Source organism: Triturus cristatus, chromosome 2_2 (genome assembly GCF_964204655.1).
Source record: "Triturus cristatus chromosome 2_2, aTriCri1.1, whole genome shotgun sequence".
In the NCBI taxonomy this organism is placed as follows: Eukaryota; Metazoa; Chordata; class Amphibia; order Caudata; family Salamandridae; genus Triturus; species Triturus cristatus.
This window is the reverse complement of record NC_140582.1, coordinates 106,136,866-106,145,290: the sequence shown is the minus strand read 5'-3', so window position 1 is coordinate 106,145,290 and position 8,425 is coordinate 106,136,866. Positions and strand designations below refer to the sequence as shown.

General features: G+C 50.7%; 1 long non-coding RNA gene across 1 annotated transcript; it reads right to left on the bottom strand.

The window, feature by feature from the left end:
* Nucleotides 1-3,887: 3,887 nt before the first annotated feature.
* LOC146861958 (uncharacterized) lies at nucleotides 3,888-7,986 on the bottom strand. Its single transcript, XR_014978073.1, has 2 exons — nucleotides 7,877-7,986; nucleotides 3,888-5,596 (listed from the first exon to the last, which is right to left on the bottom strand). It is a non-coding gene; the product is annotated as an uncharacterized LOC146861958 (long non-coding RNA).
* Nucleotides 7,987-8,425: the final 439 nt, after the last annotated feature.

Genomic DNA, 8,425 nt, shown 5'->3' with positions numbered 1-8,425 from the left:
GCAGACAGATCAAGTCTGTTGTCTAAAGAATTGTAATTAAAAGCCCTTTTTTTAATGGTTATGCCCGCTTGTTTGTCCTTATTCTGAAACTGCCCCTTTTAGAAAGTTACCATTATTTTGCCCTAACTATTTGATGCCTCCAGCCTGATCATGGGTCACATGACTAGGTGTAGCTGGTACTTGTTCTTTGTGTCTTACTAGCAGACAGTGAGAAAAAGGAAATATTGGGTTTGGTGTGTATAGTCACTCTGGCTTAACGAGGGGAAGAGTTGTCACCTACCACACTTGTACATCACAAAGGGTCTGCCTGAGCACTCTCACAAAGGATTTGTCACTAATCTTTTGTGACAGCAGACAAGCTGGGGCCAGGACAGGCAGGAGGGGGATGCCTGACACCTCAGGGTGGTAAAAACCTCTAGAAGCTTCCTCCACTTTAAAATGCGCATCAGGTACTTAGACCCAACTCTTCAGTACAAGTTTGGACCTGGAGACTCTGCCAGGAAAAAGGAATGCTGTGCTGCTGAAAGGTCTGCCACTCTGCTGAACTGCTGTTCTGAAGGACTGCTGCCCAGCGGTGCTGCCCTCTTTCCTGTGCGAGATGGACTGGACCTGGATCTCTAAACCCAGGACCCCAGTTTAACTCCAAGGGCTAGTTGGCTTACCCCCTGATCAGAAGCTTCTAGGACATAAGAGGTTTACAACTTTAAATCAAGCACCTAGACTCTGTCATCTGTGAATCCCGCCTTCCCAAGTGGTGCCACCCCAGTCCTGAAACCTTAGAAGAGGGCCTGAAGGTGTTATCCAGGACAGCCGATGCGTCTCCACCTTGGAGTGGTGCACCTCCCACATCACCTTTGCTGCTTGACGCATTGCCCTCAGAACAGATGCATAGCCTCTGCAATGCAGACTTTCCGATGCAAGCCAATTGGAACCGCTGCAGCATGACACACCTCTACAAAAGGACATCGCCTCGCATTTCACAGGTGCCCAGAATCACCACTGTCGACAAGTCTCCTCGTCCAGACCTCGCATCCTCTCTGTTGCATGACACGTCTCCGACACGGGACTCTGCAACACTCCACTACAAGAATTTAAGGTACTCTTTTTCAGCAGACCTAACTGAATCCCTGTAGCAGGCCTGCGCTCCATTGTTTTGCCCTAACTATTTGATGCCTCCAGCCTGATCATGGGTCACATGACTAGGTGTAGCTGGTACTTGTTCTTTGTGTCTTACTAGCAGACAGTGAGAAAAAGGAAATATTGGGTTTGGTGTGTATGGTCACTCTGGCTTAACGAGGGGAAGAGTTGTCGCATTGCCCTCAGAACAGATGCATAGCCTCTGCAATGCAGACTTTCCGATGCAAGCCAATTGGAACCGCTGCAGCATGACACACCTCTACAAAAGGACATCGCCTCGCATTTCACAGGTGCCCAGAATCACCACTGTCGACAAGTCTCCTCGTCCAGACCTCGCATACTCTCTGTTGCATGACACGTCTCCGACACGGGACTCTGCAACACTCCACTACAAGAATTTAAGGTACTCTTTTTCAGCAGACCTAACTGATTTCCTGTAGCAGGCCTGCGCTCCATTGTGGTCGACCTGAACTTGTGACTGTGTCCTGGTCGGGCGCGACCAGATAACCACAGTCGGTGCTTTCAACTTTTTTCACTTAAATCTTTAAATTTGCACATCCCCGCTTCTACTAATTAGATTTATGTCAATTTGGTCTTGATTTATCTATTAAACTTTCCTCCATGTTTCTCAATTGGTGTAGGATTTTTCTTGTATTGTGTTTTCACATTTTTTACTGTTTGTAGTACTGCATAAATACTTAATACATTGGCTCTAAGTTGAGTCTGACTGCTCTGTGACAAGCTACCAGAGGGTTGAGCAGAGGTTAATTTGGGGTTTGCTTGTGACTTCACCCTGACAAGGGTTGTGATTGCTGCTTGAGTGGGGTCCCCCCGACCCCCTCAACCAGTAACCCAATTTCTTACAGACATCTTTAACTATTTTCTGTTCTCTTTATATTTAGCCCACAAATGCAAGGAACCAACCAATTCTAACTAATGGGAAAGCTAGGATTAGAACTCTGATCTCCTTGCTCCAAACCCACAGCATACATCAATGCCATATCCAGTACCAAAATGTAAATTGATGGAACCTCCCTGCATATTGTGTTGAGGGTCTCACTGAGACTCCCATACCTCATATATTGCACAGTGACTAGGTAAAATAGAGCCTCATGGTATGAACCCCACGCCACCACCCCTGCATTGTAGGGGCTGCAGGGATCTGTTTTATGTTCCAGGCCATGTCAAATATCAGCTATAGGTTTCCAGGGGCATATTATCAAGCCAGGCGATAAAATGATCGCCGCTTTAGCGGCAGAAAACTGCAGCTAAAACGGTGTTAATGGGCTTGATAATATGCTCTATGGAATTCCAATTGAAGCCCATGTTAGATGTCCTTCACATCTAACATGGGCTTCCATTGGAATTCCATAGAGCATATTATCAAGCCCATTATTGCCATTTTAGTGGCAGTTTTCTGCCGCTAAAGTGGCGATAATTTTATCGCCTGGCTTAATAATATGCCCCCCAGTTTGTTTCATAAACAATTTTTAAAATGTGTTGTCAATGGCATTGCCTATCTTTTTGGTATGCTTATACAATACATAGAAGTAATGTTGAGCTCCTGCTGAACATACTGTTCCTGTTCTTTGTTTTTGGCAGGATTTCTTATGCATATGCTACTACCTCTTGAATATGTCTGGCTTCAACGTGGTAATGCTTGCAAACCCAGGAATGCGCATGCACAGACACTATTTGTGCCATGTCTCAATACAACCTGCTCCTTTCGTGGCTCCAAAGTTTGTGTCATTTTTAGGTCTCGTCTAAGACAGTGCGCATGTGCTGCCCCTTGCAAGAGATATTGTTTACTACAATATTTTGTTTACAAGAAGGGGCTTGGATCCGCTCATTCGGTGGCTTCATTTTCACTTGTCAGTGTGCCTCCTAATTGGCCAGAGTGTGCCATTTTCACTTTCTTTGCTTTTGTGTCGAGCAAGGTATTGATTGCTTCTAATTGATTAGTGTTGTTTCACTACTTGTGCTGTGATTCCAGTACTATTTTTCTTTCTTCTTCCTTGTTGTCCGTGTTGCTTCTTCTTTTTTCTTCATCCTCATTTTCCAGGTTGCTTCTTCTCTCCCACCCCCGTTGTCGGTGTTGATTCTTCCTTAGTTGTTGTGTTGCTTCTTCCCTACCACCTCACAAATTCTTGTCTGTGTTGCTTCTTCACACACACACATATCTTCCTGTGCTCCATGTTGCTACTTCCCTCCCATCTATCATCCTTCCAACATCCTGTTTTCTGGGTTGCGCCCCCACCTGCAAGAAGACAGAAATTACTTTGCCGCTGCCAGTGCTAGCCACATCATAGCGCTTTTTTTACTCTCCCATTGTCTGTGTTGTTTGTTTCCTCCCACCTATTGTCCATGTTACCTGCACTCTCCTCCTCTCCATGCCTTTGTCCATGTTGCCCAACCCCATTCATGATAAGAAAAAAAAGCTATGAGGCAGACAGCGCTTGCGAACTTTTAGCAATGCTGCACAGAAAGGGCGCTGCTCTGTAACATGTGTAAATACATTGGCAAAGCCAAAAGCTCTCGAGCAGGTGAGACCTATTGGTTTTGCCAATGGTTGTTGTAAACTCCAATTTTGCAGTGCCAAGAAGCATCAGAAACTTGGGGAAAAAAAATGTGTGTCAGTACAATAACGCCAGATCTGGTGTTAGATATTAACTCAACAGCGCATTGCTGTCGCAAAATTTAAATGAATAGAAATGGTGTAATCGCGCAAGAACCACACTCCACGCTGTTACTTGAAGCGTAAAAGGCCATTTTATTAGGACAAGGTTGCAATCATTTAGACTTTATTCGACAGTACATAAATGCAATAAATATACTTTCCCCATCCCATACCGACTCATTCTCCTTTCATCCATTCTCAAAACAAGCTCACCTGTTAGACTCTTCCCCCATTCACTCGGTGACCTCCTTCCTCCCCCCATTCTCACCTTCACTTGCCCTCCAAGCATCCTCTGTGTAATTTCCTTCATTGGTCATTGCTTCCCGCGCCCGCTATCAGTCACCTGTGTACCGTTCTCCCCCCCGAGGGGTGGATCCGCCTGTATGTGACTCCCCACCCCTCCAAAGTACCGCCAACCAGGGGAACCCCCGAAGGGCGGTTCCCTGCCCCACCCCCAGTTCTAGTGCACCTTTCGCCTCCATCCCGTCTACCTTGCGGCACCCTGTGGACGACCCTCCATCCCCTAAACCTGCGTCCCGTATAAAGTTCACTATTGCCGGGACACCCCAGACTGCGAAAGGTGCACCTATTCTAAGTAGGACTACCTTTTCCTCCAGTTCGCATGCACCTAACGCCTCCCCCACCCCCCAAGGCACCAGGTGGACGACCATCCACCCTTGAAACCTGTGTCAATAAGCAGCATTTACCGGACAAACCCCGTCCGTGAAAAAATGCACCATCGCAAACCACCTGTTTCCCTTCCCACCGTCTCCTTAACTGCGGACTGTCCCCCTGTAATCCTGTTCCACAGCCCCCAAACTCCCTTCTTGGCAAGGCACCATCGGTGGATGACCATCCACCCGTAAAGCCAGTGTCCGTTGTAAACCAGTAACACTTCCAGGCCAATCCCCCATCCATGAAGAGCGTCCCAGCCCCAAACAAGACCACCTGTGTTTCTTCAAATAGTCCCATTACTTGCGGGCCATTCCCCTGTAAGCATGTTCAACAGCCCCCAAAGTCCATCCTCTGCAAGGCACCATCGGTGGACGACCATCCACCCATAAAGCCAGTGTCCCTTGTAAACAAGTAACATTTCCAGGGCAATCCCCATCCCTGAAAAGTGCCCCATCCCCAAACAAAACCACCCCATGTCCCCTCAAACAGCCCCATTACCTGTGGACTAATAGCTGTTAAGCATGTTCAACAGCCCCAAAAAATCCCTCCTCTGCAAGGCACCATCGGTGGATGACCATCCACCCTTACTCCTGCGTCCCTTGTAAAAAAGTAACATTTCCAGGACCATCCCCATCCGTGAAAGTGCCCCATCCCCAACCAGACCACCAGTTCCCCCTCAAACAGTCTCATTCCCTGCAGGCCATTTCCTTGTAAGCATGCTAGACATCCCCAGAGACCATCCATTGCAAGGCGCAGTGCTTCCCCATAACCAACTTTCCCAAGTTCCCTGTCATTGAACCATATCTCCTGCCATGCATCTCGGAGTAAAACCAGACCTGCCATTTTCCTGAGTACTCTCTCTCCCACACCTTTGCTTGCATCGGAGCAAGTTCCCAAATTGTATGACCCAAAGTCACTCTCACTGGCCGCAACGCTCACCCGAGTCAATTCTACTGTTCCCCCCCCCATCATCATACATCCCAATGACTGCGTTCCCCGCCTGGTGACATCTGTACACCCGCTATGACGCCTCTGTTGCTGTCCAACGTTTGGCAGCATGTCCGCCTGTCCAGGCGACCACCCTTGATCCCAGGCAACTCCCACCACCTGCAGTAGAAAAAGAATGATTAGTCCTGTAAGGATTATGTCCCTTTCCCCTCCATCACCAGTCTCTTTAAGACCCCCGCCTAAACGCCTTCTTCTGTACCTATAACGTCACAATACACCCTACTACACTCCCATATCCCCAATCTCCGACTTCCCTGCCCAAACAGCCCTCCTGATGTCACCTCTGTGACAGCCCCCAGGTGTAGGAATCGTACTTCTCCTTAAGGGAGCCCCGCCCCGTCGGCCCAGCCCTTGAATGAAACCTAAATAGCCTGCAGCACCATTAAACTACCTTCCGCATTTGGCAACCCTAATTCCCAAGCCATAGACCTCCCTTCTCCTGCCACCCATCACTGCTGCCTTATGCCCCCTCCTCGCTTTCCCCAGCTCCGTTGCCGCACGCTCCACTTCCCCCAAACGCTGTAGCCGAACAACAACTCAAACCTCCCAATCGCCCTTTCCCGGGCACACCACCCCATTCTGAACTACGCCTCAAGCGCCAACGCTGCCCCATTCGAAAAACGTTGTGCCCCGTATTTCCACCCAAACAAGCCAGGCACTAACAGCCCGTCACCACAGCCACTGCACCCGTGTCTGCTGCCCCACCGGAACCATATCATCGCGTCTCCTGTGTCCTGCACTACCATACTCCCAGATGCCCCTGAAGAAATCGTCATATTGTCAGTGGCGTTACGACACGACCACTGTGTGCTGGCTCCCTGCTCCAGACGCGCAACAACATCTCGCCGCCCCTATAAATAAAACTGCGTCATTTAAACCAAAATTCCCGTTTCTAAATTATTGCCTGCTACAACCCAGGTGACCCCTTAAACGCATCTTGCAGTGCCCGAAGGCCCCTAACCCTGTCTGGCTCCCCCAAGCAGTGTCCCATCCCTTCCCCGGCTCGTCAGCTCCCCGTCTGGCGCACCCCCTCAGCCTCCTTTACTGCGATGCCTACCAAAAGGTGAGTATCTTATCAAGTGGCCAACAAACTACCTGTACCAGTCCCACCCCCCAGGCAAGTCCCTGCCTATATAACACTGCCCCCGTCACGCCTCGCGACGTTCGCGCTCCAGGTACTGTGACCCCCAGAGCCCCACAGTTCTTCAAGACCTCAGCCCCCACCCAATGTGCACCGTCCATCAGGAAATCCCGATTCCTCTGCATATTTGCCCCGTCTAACAGCTGCCCTCGCACCCAGAGACATCCCCCCACCCCGGAGACCTCCACTACTCCCAGTCCTCAAATGCTCCCTGTGCAGATGGACCTTTCCCCAGGTCTCCCATACAAAAAAGAGGGGGGGGGAGCATCCATGATGGCCAGCCATGTCTCCCAGTGCTCCTGCTTGCCGCAGCAACTGCTTCCTCTTGTGAGTCAACTAGCGCCATGGACCCATGTCCTCCCAATAACCGAGAAGGACCTCCAGACCCCTGACTACCCCCAAGAGCTTCCCTCCCATTCTACCGGGGTGGCCCAACTTGACCCCATGAATGACTCTCCGCCCCTCTAACGTTGTTGTCCAACCGACACGGGAGCCCTCACCAGTCGCCCCTGTCCCCCATGTGACCTGTCCGTTAGAAGAAGTCCCCAGAAAAACCCGCTCCCCCTCCCTCCAGGTCAACCCCTCTTCTGATTACGTGCCCATCAATGTAAGCGCCGAGAAAATCTCCTGCCTGCCCCCCCAGCTGTGGGTAGCGGCTGAATATTGCGTTGAACCCCCCCCCCAGTTGAGCTAAGTTCGGGCTGACCTTATCCCTTCTCCCACCGTTCCAGCCCGGCAAACACCCCATCCATCTTATAATACCACCAGCTGTCCCCGGGTCTCACACCTCCATATGCTGCCCCATTTGTTCGATTCTGATATCCACTATTTGAGTCAATTGGCACCCCCGGCTGAAAACTCACCCTTCAAACATGGCAAATAGCCTTTAAACACGGCAAATAGTGATGAGCTACCCTTTGCTTGCCAGCCTTCCTTCCGCCTGATATCACAATCGCCCGTTCGAAACCCAAAACCCTGTCATCGCTTGGCCCCAAGGTTCCCATCGTCTGACGTACGCCGCCTCCGCGCTTGTATCACCACCAAAACCCCCCACATTCCCCAGCTGACCAGCTGTGCGTCATTTGGGCCCTGGGCTCCCCAGGCCCCCAGCATTGTCCCAACCTTACTGAAGGAAATACCATTGCATACACTTATAACTGAGCACCCGGTGACAACCAGGTAGTGAACACCTAATCTTCAAAGTACGAATCCAAGACCTTAACCCCTCATTCTTTTACCTGAGTGTCCGTCTGGGACCTCCTCATCCAGACCGAAGCTGCCATCCCCCTTGGAGCTCCTTGCCCCCGCTCCATCTTAGGCCGCACTTGCCTGAAACAAACAGCAAAACGGTCTGGTTACCTGAACTCCCCCCCCCCGCCCCCCCGGCAACCCCCCCACTCCACATCCTCCTTCTATCACACTGCATCCGGCATGCCAAATTCTCATCCATCGCACACCGTCACATTCCCCCGTCTTCACCTCCCACAACATCCATGCCATCCTTCACACAGAACATACTCATAACTTGGTAGGATTCACAAGGTTGTATTGCTCAATGGGCGAATCCCTCGAAGGAGGGCAGGCCGCCGCGGACCGCCCTACTGCTTCTGGCCAGCGTCTTGGGCTGTTGTGCACCCCGCTGGCATCACCCCTTATCTGCCGGCCTTATTCGCTGGTCCTGGATCCCCCCCAACTCGGTCGCGCCAACCAAGTGGGTCCCAAGCACCACCGGGCCTCGTGCCGTGCTGGTAGTCCCTCACCCGGACTCTAATGACCCTGGCCACTAC